Genomic DNA, 13,165 nt, shown 5'->3' on the forward strand with positions numbered 1-13,165 from the left:
CTGGTCTCTCTCGTCTCCTGATTTAAGTTCCCAGTTTAAGGTCTGGTCTCTCTCGTCTCCTGCTTTAAGCTCCCAGTTTAAGGTCTGGTCTCTCTCGTCTCCTGATTTAAGTTCCCAGTTTAAGGTCCGGTCTCTCTCGTGTCCAGCTTTAAGCTCCTAGTTTAAGGTCTAGTCTCTCTCGTGTCCTAATTTAAGCTCCTAGTTTAAGGTCTAGTCTCTCTCGTGTCCTAATTTAAGCTCCTAGTTTAAGGTCCGCTCTCCCTCGTGTCCTTCTTTAAGCTCCCAGTTTAATGTCTGGTCTCTCTCGTCTCCTGCTTTAAGCTCCCTGCTTCTGGTCTGGTCTCTCTCGTCTCTTGATTTAAGTTACCAGTTTAAGGTCTGTTCTCTCTCGTGTCCTGCTTTAAGCTCCTAGCTTAAGGTCTGGTCTCTCTCGTCTCCTGCATTAAGCTCCCAGTTTAAGGTCTGGTCTCTCTCGTCTCCTGCGTTAAGCTCCCAGTTTAAGGTCCGCTCTCTCTCGTGTCCTGCTTTAAGCTCCCAGTTTAAGGTCCGGTCTCTCTCGTGTCCTGCTTTAAGCTCCCAGTTTAAGGTCCGGTCTCTCTCGTGTCCTGCTTTAAGCTCCCAGTTTAAGGTCTGGTCTCTCGCGTCTCCTGATTTAAGTTCCCAGTTTAAGGTCTGGTCTCTCTCGTCTCCTGCTTTAAGCTCCCAGTTTAAGGTCTGGTCTCTCTCGTCTCCTGATTTAAGTTCCCAGTTTAAGGTCCGGTCTCTCTCGTGTCCAGCTTTAAGCTCCTAGTTTAAGGTCTAGTCTCTCTCGTGTCCTAATTTAAGCTTCTAGTTTAAGGTCTAGTCTCTCTCGTGTCCTAATTTAAGCTCCTAGTTTAAGGTCCGCTCTCCCTCGTGTCCTTCTTTAAGCTCCCAGTTTAATGTCTGGTCTATCTCGTCTCCTGCTTTAAGCTCCCTGCTTCAGGTATGGTCTCTCTCGTCTCTTGATTTAAGTTACCAGTTTAAGGTCTGTTCTCTCTCGTGTCCTGCTTTAAGCTCCTAGCTTAAGGTCTGGTCTCTCTCGTCTCCTGCAGTAAGCACCCAGTTTAAGGTCTGGTCTCTCTCGTCTCCTGCGTTAAGCTCCCAGTTTCAGGTCTGGTCTCTCTCGTGTCCTGCTTTAAGCTCCTAGCTAAAGGTCTGGTCTCTCTCGTGTCCTGATTTAAGCTCCTAGTTTAAGGTCCGCTCTCTCTCGTGTCCTGCTTTACGCTCCTAGCTTAAGGTCTGGTCTCTCTCGTGTCCTGCTTTAAGCTCCCAGTTTACGGTCTGGTCTCTCTCGTCTCCTGCTTTAAGCTCCTAGCTTAAGGTCTGGTCTCTCTCGTCTCCTGCTTGAAGCTCCCAGCTTCAGGTCTGGTGTCTCTTGTCTCCTGATTTTAGCACCTAGCTTAACGTCTGGTCTCTCTCGTCTCCTGCTTTCTACTCCTAGCTTAAGGTCTGGTCTCTCTCGTCTCCTGTTTTAAGCTCCCAGTTTAAGGTCTGGTCTCTCTCGTGTCCTGCTTTAAGCTCTAGGCTTAAGGTCTGGTCTCTCTCGTGTCCTGCTTTAAGCTCCCAGTTGAAGGTCTGGTCTCTCTCGTCTCCTGATTTAAGTTCCTAGTTTAAGGTCCGCTCTCTCTCGTGTCCTGCTTTAAGCTCCCAGTTTAAGGTCTGGTCTCTCTCGTCTCCTGCTTTTAGCTCCCAGCTTCAGGTCTGATCTCTCTCGTGTCCTGCTTTAAGCTCCCAGTTTAAGGTCCGGTCTCTCTCGTGTCCTGCTTTAAGGTCCCAGTTTACGGTCCGGTCTCTCTCGTGTCCTGCTTTAAGCTCCCAGTTTAAGGTCCGATCTCTCTCGTGTCCTGCTTTAAGCTCCCAGTTTAAGGTACGGTCTCTCTCGTGTCCTGCTTTAAGCTCCCAGTTTAAGGTCCGGTCTCTCTCGTGTCCTGCTTTAAGCTCCCAGTTTAAGGTCTGGTCTCTCTCGTCTCCTGATTTAACTTCCCAGTTGAAGGTCTGGTCTCTCTCGTCTCCTGCTTTAAGCTCCCAGTTTAAGATCTGGTCTCTCTCGTCTCCTGATTTAAGTTCCCAGTTTAAGGTCCGGTCTCTCTCGTGTCCAGCTTTAAGCTCCTAGCTGAAGGTCTAGTCTCTGTCGTGTCCTGCTTTAAGCTCCTAGCTTCAGGTTTGGTCTTTCTCGTGTCCTGCTTTAAGCTCCTAGTTTAAGGTCCGGTCTCTCTCTTCTCCTGCTTTAAGCTCCTAGCTTAATGTCTGGTCTCCCTCGTCTCCTGATTTAAGCTCCTAGTTTAAGGTCCCCTCTCTCTCGTGTCCTGCTTTAAACTCCTAGCTTAAGGTCTAGTCTCTCTCCTGTCCTAATTTAAGCTCCTAGTTTAAGGTCTAGTCTCTCTCGTGTCCTAATTTAAGCTCCTAGTTTAAGGTCCGCTCTCTCTCGTGTCCTTCTTTAAGCTCCCAGTTTAATATCTGGTCTCTCTCGTCTCCTGCTTTAAGCTCCCTGCTTCAGGTCTGGTCTCTCTCGTCTCCTGATTTAAGTTACCAGTTTAAGGTCTGTTCTCTCTCGTGTCCTGCTTTAAGCTCCTAGCTTAAGGTCTGGTCTCTCTCTTCTCCTGCTTTAAGCTCCCAGTTTAAGGTCTGCTCTCACTCGTCTCCTGCTTTAAGCTCCCAGTTTCAGGTCTGGTCTCTCTCATGACCTGCTTTAAGCTCCTAGCTTAAGGTCTGGTCTCTCTCGTGTCCTGATTTAAGCTCCTAGTTTAAGGTCCGCTCTCTCTCGTGTCCTGCTTTACGCTCCTAGCTTAAGGTCTGGTCTCTCTCGTGTCCTGCTTTAAGCTCCCAGTTAACGGTCTGGTCTCTCTCGTCTCCTGCTTTAAGCTCCTAGCTTCAGGTCTGGTCTCTCTCGTGTCCTGCATCAAGCTCCTAGCTTAAGGTCTAGTCTCTCTCGTCTCCTGCTTTAAGCTCATAGCTTCAGGTTTGGTCTTTCTCGTGTCCTGCTTTAAGCTCCCAGTTTACGGTCTGGTCTCTCTCGTCTCCTGCTTTAAGCTCCTAGCTTCAGGCCTGGTCTCTCTCGTGTCCTGCATCAAGCTCCTAGCTTAAGGTCTAGTCTCTCTCGTCTCCTGCTTTAAGCTCATAGCTTCAGGTTTGGTCTTTCTCGTCTCCTGCTTTAAGCTCCTAGTTTAAGGTCTGGTCTCTCTCGTCTCCTGATTTAAGTTCCCAGTTTAAGGTCCGCTCTCTCTCGTGTCCTGCTTTAAGCTCCTAGCTTCAGGTCTGGTCTCTCTCGTGTCCTGCTTTAAGCTCCCAGTTTAAGGTCCGGTCTCTCTCGTCTCCTGCTCTAAGCTCCTAGCTTCAGGTTTGGTCTTTCTCGTGTTCTGCTTTAAGCTCCCAGTTTAAGGTCTGGTCTCTTTCCTCTCCTGATTTTAGCACCTAGCTTAAGGTCTGGTCTCTCTCGTCTCCTGCTTACAGCTCCCAGCTTAAGGTCTGGTCTCTCTCGTCTCCTGCTTTAAGCTCCTAGCTTATGGTCTAGTCTCTCTCGTCTCCTGTTGTAAGTTCCCAGTTTAAGCTCTGGTCTCTCTCGTGTCCTGCTTTAAACTCCTAGCTTAATGTCTGTTCTCTCTCGTCTCCTGCTTTAAGCTCCTAGCTTAAGGTCTAGTCTCTCTCGTGTCCTGCTTTAAGTTCCTAGTTTAAAGTCCGCTCTCTCTCGTGTCCTGCTTTAAGCTCCTAGCTTAAGGTCTGGTCTCTCTCGTGTCCTCATATAAGCTCCTAGTTTAAGTTCCGCTCTCTCTCGTGTCCTGGTTTAAGCTCCTAGCTTAAGTTCCGCTCTCTCTCATGTCCTGCTTTAAGCTCCTAGCTTCAGGTCGAGTCTCTCTCGGGACCTGTTTTAAGCTCCTAGCTTAAGGTCTAGTCTCTCTCATCTCCTGCTTTAAGCTCCAAGCTTAAGGTCTGGTCTCTCTCGTGTCCTGCTTTAAGCTCCTAGCTTAAGGTCTGGTCTCTCTCGTCTCCTGCTTTAAGCTCCAAGCTTAAGGTCTGGTCTCTCTCGTGTCCTGCTTTAAGCTCCAAGCTTAATGTCTGGTCTCTCTCGTGTCCTGCTTTAAGCTCCCAGTTTAAGGTCCGCTCTCTCTCGTCTCCTGCTTTAAGTTCCTGGTTTAAGGTCCGCTCTCTCTCGTGTCCTGCTTTATGATCCCAGCTTAAGGTCTAGTCTCTCTCATCTCCTGCTTTAAGCTCCCAGTTTAAGGTCTGGTCTCTCTCGTCTCCTGCTTTAAGCTCCTAGCTTAAGGTCTGGTCTCTCTCGTCTCCTGATTTAAGCTCCCAGTTTAAGGTCTGGTCTCTCTCGTCTCCTGCTTTAAGCTCCTAGCTTAAGGTCTAGTCTCTCTTGTGTCCTGCTTTAAGCTCCTAGTTTCAGGTCCGCTCTCTCTCGTGTCCTGCTTTAAGTTCCTAGCTTCAGGTCGAGTCTCTCTCGTGTCCTGCTTTAAGCTCCTAGCTTAAGGTCTGGTCTCTCTCGTCTCCTGCTTTAAGCTCCCAGCTTCAGGTCTGGTCTGTCTCGTCTCCTGATTTAAGTTACCAGTTTAAGGTCTGTACTCTCTCGTGTCCTGCTTTAAGCTCCTAGCTTCAGGTCGAGTCTCTCTCGTGTCCTGTTTTAAGCTCCAAGCTTAAGGTCTGGTCTCTCGTGTCCTGCTTTATGATCGCAGCTTAAGGTCTGGTCTCTCTCCTCTCCTGATTTAAGCTCCTAGCTTAAGGTCTGGTCTCTCTCGTGTCCTGATTTAAGCTCCCAGTTTAAGGTCCGCTCTCTCTCATGTTCTGCTTTAAGCTCCCAGTTTAAGGTCTAGTCTCTCTCGTGTCCTGCTTTAAGCTCCTAGCTTCACGTTTGGTCTTTCTCGTGTCCTGCTTTAAGCTCCCAGTTTAAGATCCGGTCTCTCTCCTCTCCTGATTTTAGCACCTAGCTTAAGTCTGGTCTCTCTCGTCTCCTGCTTTAAGCTCCTAGCTTAAGGTCTGGTCTCTCTCGTGTCCTGATTTAAGCTCCTAGTTTAAGGTCCGCTCTCTCTCGTGTCCTGCTTTACGCTCCTAGCTTAAGGTCTGGTCTCTCTCGTGTCCTGCTTTAAGCTCCCAGTTAACGGTCTGGTCTCTCTCGTCTCCTGCTTTAAGCTCCTAGCTTCAGGTCTGGTCTCTCTCGTGTCCTGCATCAAGCTCCTAGCTTAAGGTCTAGTCTCTCTCGTCTCCTGCTTTAAGCTCATAGCTTCAGGTTTGGTCTTTCTCGTGTCCTGCTTTAAGCTCCCAGTTTACGGTCTGGTCTCTCTCGTCTCCTGCTTTAAGCTCCTAGCTTCAGGTCTGGTCTCTCTCGTGTCCTGCATCAAGCTCCTAGCTTAAGGTCTAGTCTCTCTCGTCTCCTGCTTTAAGCTCATAGCTTCAGGTTTGGTCTTTCTCGTCTCCTGCTTTAAGCTCCTAGTTTAAGGTCTGGTCTCTCTCGTCTCCTGATTTAAGTTCCCAGTTTAAGGTCCGCTCTCTCTCGTGTCCTGCTTTAAGCTCCTAGCTTCAGGTCTGGTCTCTCTCGTGTCCTGCTTTAAGCTCCCAGTTTAAGGTCCGGTCTCTCTCGTCTCCTGCTCTAAGCTCCTAGCTTCAGGTTTGGTCTTTCTCGTGTTCTGCTTTAAGCTCCCAGTTTAAGGTCTGGTCTCTTTCCTCTCCTGATTTTAGCACCTAGCTTAAGGTCTGGTCTCTCTCGTCTCCTGCTTACAGCTCCCAGCTTAAGGTCTGGTCTCTCTCGTCTCCTGCTTTAAGCTCCTAGCTTATGGTCTAGTCTCTCTCGTCTCCTGTTGTAAGTTCCCAGTTTAAGCTCTGGTCTCTCTCGTGTCCTGCTTTAAACTCCTAGCTTAATGTCTGTTCTCTCTCGTCTCCTGCTTTAAGCTCCTAGCTTAAGGTCTAGTCTCTCTCGTGTCCTGCTTTAAGTTCCTAGTTTAAAGTCCGCTCTCTCTCGTGTCCTGCTTTAAGCTCCTAGCTTAAGGTCTGGTCTCTCTCGTGTCCTCATATAAGCTCCTAGTTTAAGTTCCGCTCTCTCTCGTGTCCTGGTTTAAGCTCCTAGCTTAAGTTCCGCTCTCTCTCATGTCCTGCTTTAAGCTCCTAGCTTCAGGTCGAGTCTCTCTCGGGACCTGTTTTAAGCTCCTAGCTTAAGGTCTAGTCTCTCTCATCTCCTGCTTTAAGCTCCAAGCTTAAGGTCTGGTCTCTCTCGTGTCCTGCTTTAAGCTCCTAGCTTAAGGTCTGGTCTCTCTCGTCTCCTGCTTTAAGCTCCAAGCTTAAGGTCTGGTCTCTCTCGTGTCCTGCTTTAAGCTCCAAGCTTAATGTCTGGTCTCTCTCGTGTCCTGCTTTAAGCTCCCAGTTTAAGGTCCGCTCTCTCTCGTCTCCTGCTTTAAGTTCCTGGTTTAAGGTCCGCTCTCTCTCGTGTCCTGCTTTATGATCCCAGCTTAAGGTCTAGTCTCTCTCATCTCCTGCTTTAAGCTCCCAGTTTAAGGTCTGGTCTCTCTCGTCTCCTGCTTTAAGCTCCTAGCTTAAGGTCTGGTCTCTCTCGTCTCCTGATTTAAGCTCCCAGTTTAAGGTCTGGTCTCTCTCGTCTCCTGCTTTAAGCTCCTAGCTTAAGGTCTAGTCTCTCTTGTGTCCTGCTTTAAGCTCCTAGTTTCAGGTCCGCTCTCTCTCGTGTCCTGCTTTAAGTTCCTAGCTTCAGGTCGAGTCTCTCTCGTGTCCTGCTTTAAGCTCCTAGCTTAAGGTCTGGTCTCTCTCGTCTCCTGCTTTAAGCTCCCAGCTTCAGGTCTGGTCTGTCTCGTCTCCTGATTTAAGTTACCAGTTTAAGGTCTGTACTCTCTCGTGTCCTGCTTTAAGCTCCTAGCTTCAGGTCGAGTCTCTCTCGTGTCCTGTTTTAAGCTCCAAGCTTAAGGTCTGGTCTCTCGTGTCCTGCTTTATGATCGCAGCTTAAGGTCTGGTCTCTCTCCTCTCCTGATTTAAGCTCCTAGCTTAAGGTCTGGTCTCTCTCGTGTCCTGATTTAAGCTCCCAGTTTAAGGTCCGCTCTCTCTCATGTTCTGCTTTAAGCTCCCAGTTTAAGGTCTAGTCTCTCTCGTGTCCTGCTTTAAGCTCCTAGCTTCACGTTTGGTCTTTCTCGTGTCCTGCTTTAAGCTCCCAGTTTAAGATCCGGTCTCTCTCCTCTCCTGATTTTAGCACCTAGCTTAAGTCTGGTCTCTCTCGTCTCCTGCTTTAAGCTCCTAGCTTAAGGTCTGGTCTCTCTCGTCTCCTGTTTTAAGCTCCCAGCTTAAGGTCTGTTCTCTCTCGTCTCCTGCTTTAAGCTCCTAGCTTAAGGTCCGGTCTCTTTCGTCTCCTGCTTTAAGCTCCTAGCTTAAGGTCTAGTCTCTCTCCTCTCCTGATTTAAGCACCTAGCTTAAGGCCTGGTCTCTCTCGTCTCCTGCTTTAAGCTCCTAGCTTCAGGTCTGGTCTCTCTCGTGTCCTGCATCAAGCTCCTAGCTTAAGGTCTAGTCTCTCTCGTCTCCTGCTTTAAGCTCATAGCTTCAGGTTTGGTCTTTCTCGTGTCCTGCTTTAAGCTCCCAGTTTACGGTCTGGTCTCTCTCGTCTCCTGCTTTAAGCTCCTAGCTTCAGGTCTGGTCTCTCTCGTGTCCTGCATCAAGCTCCTAGCTTAAGGTCTAGTCTCTCTCGTCTCCTGCTTTAAGCTCATAGCTTCAGGTTTGGTCTTTCTCGTCTCCTGCTTTAAGCTCCTAGTTTAAGGTCTGGTCTCTCTCGTCTCCTGATTTAAGTTCCCAGTTTAAGGTCCGCTCTCTCTCGTGTCCTGCTTTAAGCTCCTAGCTTCAGGTCTGGTCTCTCTCGTGTCCTGCTTTAAGCTCCCAGTTTAAGGTCCGGTCTCTCTCGTCTCCTGCTCTAAGCTCCTAGCTTCAGGTTTGGTCTTTCTCGTGTTCTGCTTTAAGCTCCCAGTTTAAGGTCTGGTCTCTTTCCTCTCCTGATTTTAGCACCTAGCTTAAGGTCTGGTCTCTCTCGTCTCCTGCTTACAGCTCCCAGCTTAAGGTCTGGTCTCTCTCGTCTCCTGCTTTAAGCTCCTAGCTTATGGTCTAGTCTCTCTCGTCTCCTGTTGTAAGTTCCCAGTTTAAGCTCTGGTCTCTCTCGTGTCCTGCTTTAAACTCCTAGCTTAATGTCTGTTCTCTCTCGTCTCCTGCTTTAAGCTCCTAGCTTAAGGTCTAGTCTCTCTCGTGTCCTGCTTTAAGTTCCTAGTTTAAAGTCCGCTCTCTCTCGTGTCCTGCTTTAAGCTCCTAGCTTAAGGTCTGGTCTCTCTCGTGTCCTCATATAAGCTCCTAGTTTAAGTTCCGCTCTCTCTCGTGTCCTGGTTTAAGCTCCTAGCTTAAGTTCCGCTCTCTCTCATGTCCTGCTTTAAGCTCCTAGCTTCAGGTCGAGTCTCTCTCGGGACCTGTTTTAAGCTCCTAGCTTAAGGTCTAGTCTCTCTCATCTCCTGCTTTAAGCTCCAAGCTTAAGGTCTGGTCTCTCTCGTGTCCTGCTTTAAGCTCCTAGCTTAAGGTCTGGTCTCTCTCGTCTCCTGCTTTAAGCTCCAAGCTTAAGGTCTGGTCTCTCTCGTGTCCTGCTTTAAGCTCCAAGCTTAATGTCTGGTCTCTCTCCTGTCCTGCTTTAAGCTCCCAGTTTAAGGTCCGCTCTCTCTCGTCTCCTGCTTTAAGTTCCTGGTTTAAGGTCCGCTCTCTCTCGTGTCCTGCTTTATGATCCCAGCTTAAGGTCTAGTCTCTCTCATCTCCTGCTTTAAGCTCCCAGTTTAAGGTCTGGTCTCTCTCGTCTCCTGCTTTAAGCTCCTAGCTTAAGGTCTGGTCTCTCTCGTCTCCTGATTTAAGCTCCCAGTTTAAGGTCTGGTCTCTCTCGTCTCCTGCTTTAAGCTCCTAGCTTAAGGTCTAGTCTCTCTTGTGTCCTGCTTTAAGCTCCTAGTTTCAGGTCCGCTCTCTCTCGTGTCCTGCTTTAAGTTCCTAGCTTCAGGTCGAGTCTCTCTCGTGTCCTGCTTTAAGCTCCTAGCTTAAGGTCTGGTCTCTCTCGTCTCCTGCTTTAAGCTCCCAGCTTCAGGTCTGGTCTGTCTCGTCTCCTGATTTAAGTTACCAGTTTAAGGTCTGTACTCTCTCGTGTCCTGCTTTAAGCTCCTAGCTTCAGGTCGAGTCTCTCTCGTGTCCTGTTTTAAGCTCCAAGCTTAAGGTCTGGTCTCTCGTGTCCTGCTTTATGATCGCAGCTTAAGGTCTGGTCTCTCTCCTCTCCTGATTTAAGCTCCTAGCTTAAGGTCTGGTCTCTCTCGTGTCCTGATTTAAGCTCCCAGTTTAAGGTCCGCTCTCTCTCATGTTCTGCTTTAAGCTCCCAGTTTAAGGTCTAGTCTCTCTCGTGTCCTGCTTTAAGCTCCTAGCTTCACGTTTGGTCTTTCTCGTGTCCTGCTTTAAGCTCCCAGTTTAAGATCCGGTCTCTCTCCTCTCCTGATTTTAGCACCTAGCTTAAGTGTGGTCTCTCTAGTCTCCTGCTTTAAGCTCCTAGCTTAAGGTCTGGTCTCTCTCGTCTCCTGTTTTAAGCTCCCAGCTTAAGGTCTGTTCTCTCTCGTCTCCTGCTTTAAGCTCCTAGCTTAAGGTCCGGTCTCTTTCGTCTCCTGCTTTAAGCTCCTAGCTTAAGGTCTAGTCTCTCTCCTCTCCTGATTTAAGCACCTAGCTTAAGGCCTGGTCTCTCTCGTGTCCTGCTTTAAGCTCCTAGCTTAAGGTCTGGTCTCTCGCGTGTCCTGCTTTAAGCTCCCAGTTCAACGTCTGGTCTCTCTCGTGTCCTGCTTTAAGCTCCCAGTTTAAGGTCTGGTCTCTCTCGTCTCCTGCTTTAAGCTCCTAGCTTAAGGTCTGGTCTCTCTCGTGTCCTGCTTTAAGCTCCCAGTTTCAAGTCTGGTCTCTCTCGTCTCCTACTTTAAGCTCCTAGCTTCAGGTCTGGCCTCTCTCGTGTCATGCTTCAAGCTCCCAGTTTAAGGTCTGGTCTCTCTCGTCTCCTGCTTTAAGCTCCCAGTTTAAGATCTGGTCTCTCTCGTCTCCTGATTTAAGTTCCCAGTTTAAGGTCCGGTCTCTCTCGTGTCCAGCTTTAAGCTCCTAGCTTAAGGTCTAGTCTCTGTCGTGTCCTGCTTTAAGCTCCTAGCTTCAGGTTTGGTCTTTCTCGTGTCCTGCTTTAAGCTCCTAGTTTAAGGTCCGGTCTCTCTCTTCTCCTGCTTTAAGCTCCTAGCTTAATGTCTGGTCTCCCTCGTCTCCTGATTTAAGCTCCTAGTTTAAGGTCCCCTCTCTCTCGTGTCCTGCTTTAAACTCCTAGCTTAAGGTCTTGTCTCTCTCCTGTCCTAATTTAAGCTCCTAGTTTAAGGTCTAGTCTCTCTCGTGTCCTAATTTAAGCTCCTAGTTTAAGGTCCGCTCTCTCTCGTGTCCTTCTTTAAGCTCCCAGTTTAATATCTGGTCTCTCTCGTCTCCTGCTTTAAGCTCCCTGCTTCAGGTCTGGTCTCTCTCGTCTCCTGATTTAAGTTACCAGTTTAAGGTCTGTTCTCTCTCGTGTCCTGCTTTAAGCTCCTAGCTTAAGGTCTGGTCTCTCTCTTCTCCTGCTTTAAGCTCCCAGTTTAAGGTCTGCTCTCACTCGTCTCCTGCTTTAAGCTCCCAGTTTCAGGTCTGGTCTCTCTCATGACCTGCTTTAAGCTCCTAGCTTAAGGTCTGGTCTCTCTCGTGTCCTGATTTAAGCTCCTAGTTTAAGGTCCGCTCTCTCTCGTGTCCTGCTTTACGCTCCTAGCTTAAGGTCTGGTCTCTCTCGTGTCCTGCTTTAAGCTCCCAGTTAACGGTCTGGTCTCTCTCGTCTCCTGCTTTAAGCTCCTAGCTTCAGGTCTGGTCTCTCTCGTGTCCTGCATCAAGCTCCTAGCTTAAGGTCTAGTCTCTCTCGTCTCCTGCTTTAAGCTCACAGCTTCAGGTTTGGTCTTTCTCGTGTCCTGCTTTAAGCTCCCAGTTTACGGTCTGGTCTCTCTCGTCTCCTGCTTTAAGCTCCTAGCTTCAGGTCTGGTCTCTCTCGTGTCCTGCATCAAGCTCCTAGCTTAAGGTCTAGTCTCTCTCGTCTCCTGCTTTAAGCTCATAGCTTCAGGTTTGGTCTTTCTCGTCTCCTGCTTTAAGCTCCTAGTTTAAGGTCTGGTCTCTCTCGTCTCCTGATTTAAGTTCCCAGTTTAAGGTCCGCTCTCTCTCGTGTCCTGCTTTAAGCTCCTAGCTTCAGGTCTGGTCTCTCTCGTGTCCTGCTTTAAGCTCCCAGTTTAAGGTCCGGTCTCTCTCGTCTCCTGCTCTAAGCTCCTAGCTTCAGGTTTGGTCTTTCTCGTGTTCTGCTTTAAGCTCCCAGTTTAAGGTCTGGTCTCTTTCCTCTCCTGATTTTAGCACCTAGCTTAAGGTCTGGTCTCTCTCGTCTCCTGCTTACAGCTCCCAGCTTAAGGTCTGGTCTCTCTCGTCTCCTGCTTTAAGCTCCTAGCTTATGGTCTAGTCTCTCTCGTCTCCTGTTGTAAGTTCCCAGTTTAAGCTCTGGTCTCTCTCGTGTCCTGCTTTAAACTCCTAGCTTAATGTCTGTTCTCTCTCGTCTCCTGCTTTAAGCTCCTAGCTTAAGGTCTAGTCTCTCTCGTGTCCTGCTTTAAGTTCCTAGTTTAAAGTCCGCTCTCTCTCGTGTCCTGCTTTAAGCTCCTAGCTTAAGGTCTGGTCTCTCTCGTGTCCTCATATAAGCTCCTAGTTTAAGTTCCGCTCTCTCTCGTGTCCTGGTTTAAGCTCCTAGCTTAAGTTCCGCTCTCTCTCATGTCCTGCTTTAAGCTCCTAGCTTCAGGTCGAGTCTCTCTCGGGACCTGTTTTAAGCTCCTAGCTTAAGGTCTAGTCTCTCTCATCTCCTGCTTTAAGCTCCAAGCTTAAGGTCTGGTCTCTCTCGTGTCCTGCTTTAAGCTCCTAGCTTAAGGTCTGGTCTCTCTCGTCTCCTGCTTTAAGCTCCAAGCTTAAGGTCTGGTCTCTCTCGTGTCCTGCTTTAAGCTCCAAGCTTAATGTCTGGTCTCTCTCGTGTCCTGCTTTAAGCTCCCAGTTTAAGGTCCGCTCTCTCTCGTCTCCTGCTTTAAGTTCCTGGTTTAAGGTCCGCTCTCTCTCGTGTCCTGCTTTATGATCCCAGCTTAAGGTCTAGTCTCTCTCATCTCCTGCTTTAAGCTCCCAGTTTAAGGTCTGGTCTCTCTCGTCTCCTGCTTTAAGCTCCTAGCTTAAGGTCTGGTCTCTCTCGTCTCCTGATTTAAGCTCCCAGTTTAAGGTCTGGTCTCTCTCGTCTCCTGCTTTAAGCTCCTAGCTTAAGGTCTAGTCTCTCTTGTGTCCTGCTTTAAGCTCCTAGTTTCAGGTCCGCTCTCTCTCGTGTCCTGCTTTAAGTTCCTAGCTTCAGGTCGAGTCTCTCTCGTGTCCTGCTTTAAGCTCCTAGCTTAAGGTCTGGTCTCTCTCGTGTCCTGCTTTAAACTCCTAGCTTAATGTCTGTTCTCTCTCGTCTCCTGCTTTAAGCTCCTAGCTTAAGGTCTAGTCTCTCTCGTGTCCTGCTTTAAGTTCCTAGTTTAAAGTCCGCTCTCTCTCGTGTCCTGCTTTAAGCTCCTAGCTTAAGGTCTGGTCTCTCTCGTGTCCTCATATAAGCTCCTAGTTTAAGTTCCGCTCTCTCTCGTGTCCTGGTTTAAGCTCCTAGCTTAAGTTCCGCTCTCTCTCATGTCCTGCTTTAAGCTCCTAGCTTCAGGTCGAGTCTCTCTCGGGACCTGTTTTAAGCTCCTAGCTTAAGGTCTAGTCTCTCTCATCTCCTGCTTTAAGCTCCAAGCTTAAGGTCTGGTCTCTCTCGTGTCCTGCTTTAAGCTCCTAGCTTAAGGTCTGGTCTCTCTCGTCTCCTGCTTTAAGCTCCAAGCTTAAGGTCTGGTCTCTCTCGTGTCCTGCTTTAAGCTCCAAGCTTAATGTCTGGTCTCTCTCGTGTCCTGCTTTAAGCTCCCAGTTTAAGGTCCGCTCTCTCTCGTCTCCTGCTTTAAGTTCCTGGTTTAAGGTCCGCTCTCTCTCGTGTCCTGCTTTATGATCCCAGCTTAAGGTCTAGTCTCTCTCATCTCCTGCTTTAAGC

Source organism: Pristiophorus japonicus, chromosome Y, assembly GCF_044704955.1.
Source record: "Pristiophorus japonicus isolate sPriJap1 chromosome Y, sPriJap1.hap1, whole genome shotgun sequence".
NCBI classification, from domain to species: domain Eukaryota; kingdom Metazoa; phylum Chordata; class Chondrichthyes; family Pristiophoridae; genus Pristiophorus; species Pristiophorus japonicus.